Here is an 11,228-nt window from a genome sequence, read left to right on the forward strand (position 1 = left end):
CCATAATTGGAGAAAAATCCAGAGAGTGGGTGGAGGTGAGGTTTGTTAGAGCTGCTAATTAGCTGATGCCATCACATCAGAATTACAATCCAATTCCTCGGAGAACTCCAGAGCCTTTTCTCCCCAGCTCTGAGACACATGCCGAATTTACCCTCAGAAAACAGGGGCAGGTGATTAGTGCTGACACCCTCCAGTTCCCTCACTGAACAGTCTGGCACAGCGTGGTTGGTTTAAGGGCTTCTTTCAAGGTTTGGTGTGTGGGTTTTTTTGTTTTTTTTCTTTTTTTTTTATTAAAAAGATTCTCAGACTAATTCAACTGAATGTGAAATTTGATGAGGGAAATTTCCTCTCCAGAGCGTCCCATTTTGGGAGGAAGGGAAAAACAACAGCAGCTCTGCTGATGATAAAATTCTATTAGAGTTGAACTACCATTGATTGTTTTGATTTCATTTGTGTTTATCTTTTAATTAAGCTATCCTCATCTGATTTTTAATTTTTTTAAAAAGATTTTTTGTCCTCTTTCTTTTCATGTGATTCAAGAGCAGGTGTTCCGTGAGCCTGAATGAAAAGGTATGGTGCTGCATCCCTTATTTACCATCCTGGCTGGTGAAGACGCCTTCTAAGAAGATAAGTATTGTTAACAGATATATATATATATACATAACACTGAGAACGGTATCCTGACCACGCCTGATATAGGCATTGCAGAGCCATAGTTTTGTGGCCCACATCTGGGCTGCCTGAATTAGATAGTTTCCCTATAGACCCTACGGAGAAGTTTTGGCATGCTTAAAGTCCCAAAGCCCCTACCACTTAAACGTGGTATATAACCTGTCTCAGAGGTGGGATCAGCCAGCATCGCAGAGGGCATCTGCCCCTACCAGCACTGAGGGTGTGATGTTTGCCACCGTTGCAAATCCCTGGCAAAAAGCCACAGCTGGACCCCAGACCTATTGGTTACAGCTTTTATTCACCAGGACTTGCGCCCTAAGTTTTCTCTGTCTGGAGGAAGATGGGATGCACAGCTCTGGTGTGTGGGAAGAGGGTAATCCCTTTTCAGGCTGGGTCACAGTGCAGGCAGGAATGCAAAGGCTGCGGGGCCAGAAGGAGGGCAAACGTCAAAGAGCCCAACCGGGGCCCAGTGGTCAGGGTAGTCCGCTGGGAGAAGCGGGACCGAGGATTATCTCCCTGATCAGCATCCTCCCCATGGAAAACAAAGGCACAAGCTTAATTTTGTTTCTAGTAAACACTTATACTAAGAACCACTTATTGCATAGCAGTGCAATAGAACGTTTCCTGGGCTAGTGCTGTCTGCTGCAACAGATCCTACAAGAGCTGAGAAGACTTGGCTTCCCGGAAGAGGAGGAACTAATTTTCATAGCTCCTTCAGCACTATTCAGCACATTGTAACGTGAGTACAGATTTAACTTTATTAAAGCAGCATTTCTAAGGTAGCTCAGCTAAACACAGAAAACACAAGACACCACTGTGTGCTGTTGTTTTCGTAAGGACAGCAGCTTTAATATTGGAGAGCAATAAATTGCCTGGAATTATATTAAGTCCTGGAACACTGTGCTGATGCCGGTCTGCATTCGAGTAACTCCCAGTGCAACGTCAACAGGCTGTAGTTTTTTTCAGCGAGTGGGTGTTAGAGGATTTTTTTCCAGCATATACCACTCTCTGGTTCTGCCAAGTATGATGGATTGATGTCAGCAGGGACTGAACCAGAATTCCACAGCCAGCCTCACCATCCTTCCTGGGGCCATTCCTAGCACCCGGTTACAAAGACCTGAACAGCAGATTTTTACAAGGTTTAGGTCAGAAGGCAGTGTTTGCCACCCTAATTGTTTTGTAACTTGGTCATAGGAAATTACTTGTTTTATGTGTAGTTTGTGGGTTTTAAAAGTCAGCCAAGGCTCGTGACACGTGGGGACCCTTTTGGATATTTGGGGGGTAAAAATGGATCTGCTTTTCACATGAGACAGCTTGCATCCACTTCACACCTTAGTCAGTACTCAAAGAGTCTGGGTGAAAAGTGGGTGGACCATGACTACCCAAGGAGGCAGGTACATGTGTAGGATGAGGAGATACTACGATTTGTTGTTCTGAAGTAGGCATAGGGATGAGGCTGTGACTGAAGGCTTTGCACAGAGGAGGAAAAGGATAGTCCCGGTCATGAAGGGTTCTGGTGGCCAAGGAGACATCACAACTAGAGGATGATGTCAAAGACAGAGAGGCTGCCATTGTGAAATGACAGCATGTTGGGTTGTTTCCATAAGTTGGAAGAATGCACAGGAATAACCTGAAGCACACAACACAACATGGAGTAGCACATGCTGCAGACATCCAGTGCTGAGTATCTAAGCAGTCTCTGGTACTGGGCTGGGTGTTCATATGGGGTTAGATCCAGTGTGGTTGGGTCTGTGTTCTTTTGCTCTCAGTTTCTATAAAATAATCAGTTTTATCAGTGCAATTTATCTTCTGGACCAGTACGCTCTTGAACAGTTTCATTCAAGAAATGCGCACATACATACATACCCACATTTAAAACCACACATACACTCATCAGAGGTAGCTATCTACATATTCTATTGCTGTCTTTTAGTAACGTACAATATAATTAGATAATAAAATACTTCCTAGTCTGGTCAAGGTTTTTCCATCAGTCAAGGAGAATTTATAGCTCTCTGCTCTGCAGGGCACAAAGGATTCTTACCCTCCTCACCATTCACCCCTTCCTAGTGATGCTCTGCACACCACCACAGGCAAAAGCTGAGTAAAGAAAAAACGATCAAGGTAGCTGAATCAGGCACTGAAAAGGGTAGGAAACCCCGAGAGGGTGGAGTGAATCCTCAGCTCTGCCTCCTTTTGTGCTTGCCTTGTGACAGAGTCCTTAATTAAATGATTGCACAATGCTTTTTCCCCTGCGGGGTCAGATTTCATTGAATGAACAGGATGGAAGGACTCACTGAAAGACAGGCCATATGCAGGACTTGTTTTCTTCTCTTTATTATCAATTGCGAGCTTTCAGGCCTTAGCTGCTGCCTGCTCTGGTGTTAGAAGCGTTCCCAGCACACCAGGCCCTCTGCATTGCTCCACCTTGGGGGTGGCTGAGCCCCACAGACTCACGTCTTACGAGGGCACGCAACCCCTATAGTGCAGACAGGAACCGGGGCAGAGGCTGGCAAAGGCTGGGAGCTCTCCTGAGCTTGGCACGCCACTGTCAAAGTATGGGGATCTTATTTTTGCAAGTAGGCAATGCCAAATGGGGCTGTAGCGTGATCCAGCCAAGCCAGCCATGCGGAAAAGGAGTTTTGCATGAGGCAAACCTGCAGTTCAAGCCACCGGCTGAGCATCTCATAGAAACAGGTAGGGACAAGCCTGTCCCTCACCCTGCCTCTTTGTTCCTGTGCAGTCCGCTGCTACCCACCCATCCTGGCTCCAGGAACCCACTGGGATCACCTCAGGTCACACCTCCCTGGCTCCCCAGCAGAGTGTCCTCACCCAGCCAGCCTCTTCTGCCTATGTCAGTCCTTGTCCTACTTTTCCTCTCCAGCCCGAACCCTTCCCTGCCACCCCACCTCCCCTGGCGTATTTGCTCTGGCTATTAAGCTTGGGGGAGGTTGCTCCACCCTCCAGATCCTACCACTGAGGCGGTGGGGCGTTTAGAAACCAGGGGAAACAGGCTATCGTGAGAGTCTGGACCATGTGTTGTTCACAGCAAGCCAAGAACTAAGCTTGTGGCAGAACTCATGGTGAGCCATCAGAATAAGCATTGCTAGGGAGCGTCGTCTCCACAAGGAAGGTAATTGCTATAATCTGAAGGACACAGAATAAACCTGCGCAAACCAATACTTTTCAAAGACTGATACTTTGGCCAGATGACAGTAGTTGGTGACAATGATGGCAAAGAACACAATTAACAGAAAAGGCCACCTCCATGCCAGATTTCAAGCTCCTGCTCCAAGTGCTGTTCTCAAAAGGGTGCCAGAATTTGGCACCGTGAGCAAAAGAGCGCACTTTCCTCAGCCTCAGGGACTGCATTGCTTAGATTTAAGGCATTGGCCTAAGGCAGACAGGTAACACAGAAAAATGTTAACTTTTGAAAATTTAAATTTGGTAAAATTCAAAGTGACTGAGAGCCGGGGCATTGCCCTGAGGAGTGCTGTAAAATGCCATCAATAAAAGACTGCCCAAACAACTGCGATGCAGGCTGAGATTTAAGACCCCTTGGTGGGGACTTGCTTTTTCCTAACTATAAGAAGGATAACCCTGGGAATCATATGGTAGAACCTGAGCACCGAACACCTATCTGCTCCTCCTCTGGGCGAATGAAGGAGAAAGCCCCTCCGGAGTAGCTCCTTACACCAGCAACCATTTCATGGCAGCGAGGAGGTGCTTTGCGCTGCCTGGCGCCCCTGAAAGAGTGCACACCTATTCCTGCCTGGGAAATCCTGGCAGCATGGGACAGCCCTAAGTTCAGAGCAGCAAAAAGAGATTAGCCGAGGGAATAAAGCAAAAGTAGCAGCAGCATTTGTTCTGTTAACGTGTGGGGGAGACAAAAGAAAGGAGAGGCGGAACAGAAAGGCTTCAGAGAGTGGAAAATTAGTGTCAGGCAAGGCTGATATTGCTGAGAGCCCCTAAACTTCTTCCTAGCCTCAGCAGACACAAACAAAGCAAAGGGTACTGTCCCAAAGTTAGGAACGTGCTTCCTGCAAAGAAAGAAAGAAAAGTGTCAAATTGGCTTTTCCTATTGTTGAGGAGCAGACAAAATGGCTTTTTTCTGCTATTAGAAGCATTAAATACCATTAAAAGCTGTCAAGGCCTGGGGTCTTGTAAGGCTGTAAATAGCAGCATCTATATTTAATCAAAGATGGTGAAAGATTCAGTGAATTTCTGTCCTGTAAGCTCAACATCAGCTGTGTGACAAAGATGAGGAATGCAATGGCAAAGAATGTGACTATAAGATTTTTGAAATGCAGAAAAAGGGGCAGCTGCTATGAATTCCTGGCACGTGGTTGCTGGCTGGTACTCTTTAATTCTTTAACAGGCTGCAGATCGTTCAGGTGGCCAACACGTACCGCTTGATACGCTGGTGCCAGAAAGGGTTGCAGTGCCAATGCAAGCTACCCCATGAGGGGACATCCTTTCCCGGAAATGCCTGTGAAAATGTCTGTCTGAGTAATGAATCATTTCCTACTTTGACACAGAGGATTTTTTTTTCTTTGAGCTGATTAAAAAAAATAAATCTGTTTGGGTTTCCTTTTAAAGCATTTCATCTAAACCCCTCCGTGTGGCTGTGACGCCAGGTTCATTTTTGATCAAAATCCAAAGTCCTTTCAGAAACTCCAGCTCGGAAGAGATGAAATAAAAGGCCTTTTCTCTTCCTGCCCTCTTCATTCTGCTGGGCGTCAGGAGGTCAGGGAATGAGTTTTTATTGCTAGCCACTTGAAAACAAAATTAGTCTGTGCAGGTATCTTTGGATAGACACTGTAAACGATGGATTTCAGCAAAAGCAAGAACCTGTCATGGAAGTGGGGTACAAACTGTCCCAGGAACAGAGCAGGTTTGCATGAAGACACATGTAAAGAGGAAGTGCCACAAGACTCCTTCTTGGACGAGCTGAGCTCTCCTGGTTTGATAAAAGCCCACCTGAATTATTCCAATGACCATTATGTTTTGAATTAAGCCCTTATTTACACACAGTCTTTTTGATTGATCTCCCTGAGACGTGCAGATGTGGGCGCGTTGCGTCCCTGAGCTAGAATTAATAGTGTTTTCTCATAACACAAAAATACACCAAACTACCAAGGGGCAAAAAGGGAGCAGAGCAAGAAAACAGAAGCAGGCACTTAGGTGAGACCTCTAGTCCAGGCTAAGGGGAGCTGCGAGGCATCAGAGGAAGGACACTTTGCAGTTGCTTAGCAAACGCAGGTCAGAGCATAGAGCAGGAAAAAGACGGAGAGCTTGGTCAACAAGCATGAAGAACCAGATGTTTGGCTGCTTTAAATCACATTTTTTTTTGACCCAAGGTCTGGTGCCTACCTGTTTGGAATTGCAGAGCAGGCAGCACCCTCTCTGCACACTCCCTGACCGTGATCAGAACATGTAGTAACCACAGGGAAAAAAAAAAGAAAAAAAGAAACCTTTAAAAGCAAACAACCCCCTCCAAACCCCAGCTCTCTTTTCTAGCCGCCCCCACAAAACAGCATCAGCAACACTAACAGAAAAGCTTTCTAGAGGCCCCTGGGCTCTCTTATAGTGGTACAGTTAAAAGTCATCCAATCTGGAAACTCCAGTTAAGAGTAAAAAATACCCCCAAAATGAGATTTTGATCAGAAGAGCAATCATTGTGCACGTATCTTCTTGCTCTGCCCACTGGTGTGCACTTCAGTCTGATATGCAGCAAGTTTTCCACATTAAATTGTGTAAATAAGAGTCAGGTAGTCTCATTATCCATTTTTGTGTGGGGCCCTTTTTAAACCCAGATTTCCTCCAGTACAACCATGCCCTCTTCTCCTTCAGCAGCACAGGGCAAAGCTGGTCCCAACCCTGAAAACTTGCCACACTCCCCATCCCCTTCTCCTCGATGCATATTTACCACCCCCTTTGGACTTTGTCCCAGTCTCCGCCCTCTTGATTGGTGCTAATTTGCGTTGGTTCTCGGACCTTGGTCATCCATCTAATTGTTTTTAATCCAATTTAGAATTTTGCCCTCAATATCTATGTCCCAGGTGGACTTCCAAGAAAAGATTAAGGGCAACAGATAGCTAGGTGAGCTAAAGAACAAGCCAGGGCAGTTTGAGGGCTCAGAGGTGGCTGCAGCGTGCAAACATCATTGGCAGGATTGTGTCCATTGGCAGGATTGTGTCTTCCTCATGCCGAAGAGAACTAATTTCCCTGAAATTGGTGGCCTGGCTCACTGAGAAAAGTCAGTGTGAAAATGGAAATCAGGGCCATAAGCTGTGGGCAGGAATTGTTCGGGTTACGAGGGGTTTTATGGGGGATTAAAGGATGAAACCGTCATAAGGAAAATGTAAGTGAAGTGTCACGGAGAGCTGTGAGACTGCAGAGGGGTGTCCCCCGAGGGGGCTGTAAACCTTGTCGTTTGAGTCATTTGAAATCAGGTGAAGCAAAACCTCTAAGCATCTACCATAAATAATGGCCCTTCATTTTTGTCAGGGACTAGGACACGACGGGACTCTCCCATCACTTGTTTCCAAGATGCTATTAGGCTAATGTGACCTGATCCAGCGGGCTGCGGCAACAGCCTTCCAGGATGTCCATCGACAGGGAGTGCATAGCTCCACGCTGTCACCTCTCATTGCTACTGCCTTGGAGAAGGGATTCAGATCTGCCCAGGGAACAAAATGTTATCGTGACCGGAATCGAGCCCAAGATCTCTGCCAGGCCCTTTGCATGAAATTCTGTGATTCCGTGACAACCACACATTTTTGTTTGAGAAGGGGGTTGAGTCTGCTGAGAGGTGGCCAGGGTGTTTCTGGCTGGCACAAGTGTAGCACACGTGCTGGGCGATCAAGTGGACCAGTTCACTCCAAGGCAGCACAGCCAGAGCCATGCACCAGTGGTGAGAAGTGTGACTCCTTTTCCCAGCCACCTGCTCAGAGAGGTGAATCACTGGTGCTCTATTCCCCCAGCATCTCCCTGTTCAAAACACAGTTCAAAATGTCTGCTTTGTGAAGGGTTTCCTGAATTTCAGAGGAAAACAGCTCTGTCAGTGTTAATAAAAGTTTGGGGATTATTGCAGGGAATACCACAGACTATTACTCTGAAGTTAGGATGAAACTACAGCTGCATTTCTATACACTGGTCTTGTTAGTATGTGGTCAGCTTCCTTGGATGACTTGTTCCTCTAGCAACTCTTTGTCAGGTTTAAGACACATTTATGCCCAAAGCAATCCCCCTATATGTCTGAAGGACTGTGGAGTTTAGGGTTTCCCGAAGACTGGGTGTGCCCAACCTGGCATTTTCTGGAAACATCAGAGTATAAACCAATGCAAAAATAGCATCCTGGGGACCCCCACAGACATGAAACAAGTGAACTTTATTACTTCTTGCTTTGAAGATAGGTGGAGGGTGCAGAGGAAGGAAAAGATGCCACTAGTAGATGAGATGGGATGAAAACTGGAAGACTAGGAGGTGTTGGGGCTTAACAAGATGCCACTGCCAGAAACTGCACCAATCAATGGTAATTTGTTCTGCCTGCGCCTCAGAATAAAATTATGAAATTGGTGAAAAACAAGGTAATGGTATTAAGTCTCTCTGGGATTTGACCAGCTGCATATGGATGGAGATGATATGCATATCCTGAAACCTATATTTGCTGTTCAGTGGGAAATTCTGAAACTTCATAAATTAACAAGAAAGCACAAGCAAAACTGTTCTACATCAAAACAAACCCTCCAAGTATTGAATATGATAGCAAAAAAGGAATTCTAAGGCTTTGATTTTCCAAGCTGAAGTTGAAGTTTGCTCAGCAGCTATGCTTCTCACCTCTCTGCTCCAAAACAGGGCTTCTAGAGGACCTCAGAGGCATGAAGCAGAGCTTCCAGATTCTGGGCAGGCATCACGATGAGTGGGAACCCTGGCCATGGGTTTATCATGCAGACGTGTGTGGTTGACAGAAATTAAACAATAACCCTGGCAAGCTGCTTGGTTTCTGTTAAAAGACTCGTGAAATTAAAACACTCCATATCCTGACCAAGAAAAATTGTCATGTTATGATCATCGCAGAACCTCCTCTATGCTACACAAATATTCCCCCAGGATAAGCTGTCCCAATGCAGGTCCTGGCTTACAGCCCTGGTCTACTGGTGCAAAGAGTGATGCTGCATTAACTTTAGATGACTACAACGTCAGTGCCTATATTCAAGCTAATCTTTGCACAGGGACACTTCACCCCGGGAAACTGCACTAATGCGTGGACTTCACCTAACCTAGAAACTTTAGTGTGATCACTTTTTCTTCATTAAAGTGAGCCCATGGTGCTTAATTCAGGTGTGCGTGGCTGCAATGCAGTCATCTAAAGTTGCATGAGGTGAACACCATAGGTAATTCCTGTTGATTTTAATCAGTTAGGTGCTTAAACCCCTTTGTTGGAGCTGAAGTTCAGTCCTGTATCTGGATTATCCTTCAGATGACAGATAATATGCCAGGGATGAAGAGGATGTAGAGTAAAGACCCAAGCAGGTGTGGGAAAAAGGTCTTGTGTAAGACCTGTAGGAGGCAGGACACAGTATATCTGACTTCTGCTGAATAGTTGTGGCCTGGAGAAATGAAACCCATATAGACTAGGATTTATCTTTTTTCCCTGTAACAATCAGCTACTCCCTAGCTTACAGGTCTCCCAAACGTGAACTACACAGAAAGCTGGTACCAAGACAACAAGAAAGCTATTGATTCACTGTGATCCACTATGTAACTAACAATTAGCGGCTAGAAGAAGGCTGAAGACCTGGCAGCTGCAGTTTGGCCAGAGGGATTTCTTAAGTAAGCAACCTATGCAGAGTCATTAACCCACCCGCACTCCCACGTGCACAGGACAGCATCCCCACCAAGCCTTTGGGTCATGATTTGATTTGCTTTTGGACTGTGTCATGAATGGCTACCCTTACAAGTGCTATGTCTGGGAGGGAGACCACATTTTAACAGCTTTGCTCAGTAGCTTCCCCTGTCAGTGTGCAGTATGTGCTGTGGCTGTAAAACAGAAGATGGTGCAATCCTTTGAGCAGTGCTTTCCAACAGTGCTTTCCGCGAAAGTCAGTGGGGACATTAGTGGGAGCAGGATGGGACCCTGAATAAGCAGAGAAAAAAAATCACCATATGTTGGCAGGAGATGAATATTATGTAAATAATAAGGCATACAGACATTTTATAAGTGGGCAGGCCGATCTCATTATTGATCTACAATTAAACCAAACTGTGGGGTCATACCATCCTATTATGTTTAGCAGATTAAACTCAGTTAGGCTGTCTCTTTTCGTTATTGTTTCTGGTGGAGTTTTAGAGATTTCTTAATTCAGGTCAAAAAATAAGAGGCTTCCTCATAAGCATTTTAATTAACCAGATGAAGAATTCTCTTGCCCTCAGAGACTCAAGGTACCAAATCCAGAACTCAGCACTGCTACCCCTCTCAGACTGTCATATTTCAGCTCAAATTGTGTTTGTTCCCCTTTCACATCATCACAGAATGGCAGGGATTGGAAGGGACCTCTGGAGATCATCTAGTCCAACCCCCCTGCCAGAGCAGGGTCACCTAGAGCAGGTTGCACAGGAACGCGTCCAGGCGGGTTTGGAATATCTCCAGAGAAGGAGACTCCACCACCTCTCTGGGCAGCCTGTTCCAGTGCTCTGGCACCCTCAAAGTAAAGAAGCTTTTCCTCATGTTCAGATGGAACTTCCTATGTTCTGGTTTGTGCCTATTGCCCCTTGTCACTGGGCACCACTGAAGAGAGTCTGTGCCCATCCTCTTGACACCCACTTTTTAGATATTTATAAGCATTGATAAGATCCCCTCTCAGTCTTCTCCAGGCTAAACAGACCCACTTCTCTCAGCCTTTCTTCATAAGAGAGATGCTCCAGTGCCCTGATCATCTTCGTAGCCCTCCGAATCTCTCCAGTAGTTCCTGGTCTTTCTTGAACTGGAGAGCCCAGAACTGGACACAGTGCTCCAGATGTGCCTCACCAGGGCAGAGTAGAGGGGGAGGATGACCTCCCTTAACCTGCTGTCTACACTCTTTTTAATGCACCCCAGCGTACCATTGGCCTTCTTGGGCACAAGGGCACATTGCTGCTCATGGTCAACTTGTCCACCAGGACTCCTAAGTCCTTCTCCACAGAGCTGCTTTTCAGTAGGTCAACCCCTAACCTGTACCCATGCATGAGGTTATTCCTCCCTAAGTGCAGGACCGTACACTTGCGTTTGTTGAACTTGTTCCTCTCCTCACAACTCTCCAGCCTTTCCAGGTCTCGCTGAATGGCAGCACAGCCTTCTGGTGTATCAGCCACTCCTCCCAGTTTTGTACCATCAGCATCATTATTTATTCAAGTCAAAACCACAGACAGCAAATCAAACCCACCCCCCTTCCTCATTGACTACTCGGAAACAAAAAAAAGTACCTTGAAAATTTGATTTTTGACCTAAACATGTTCTTTGCAACCACCAGCGCATGAGGACCAGAATGTATGAGGAAAGCAACCTCAACCTG

This window comes from Larus michahellis, chromosome 1, assembly GCF_964199755.1.
Source record: "Larus michahellis chromosome 1, bLarMic1.1, whole genome shotgun sequence".
NCBI lineage: Eukaryota > Metazoa > Chordata > Aves > Charadriiformes > Laridae > Larus > Larus michahellis.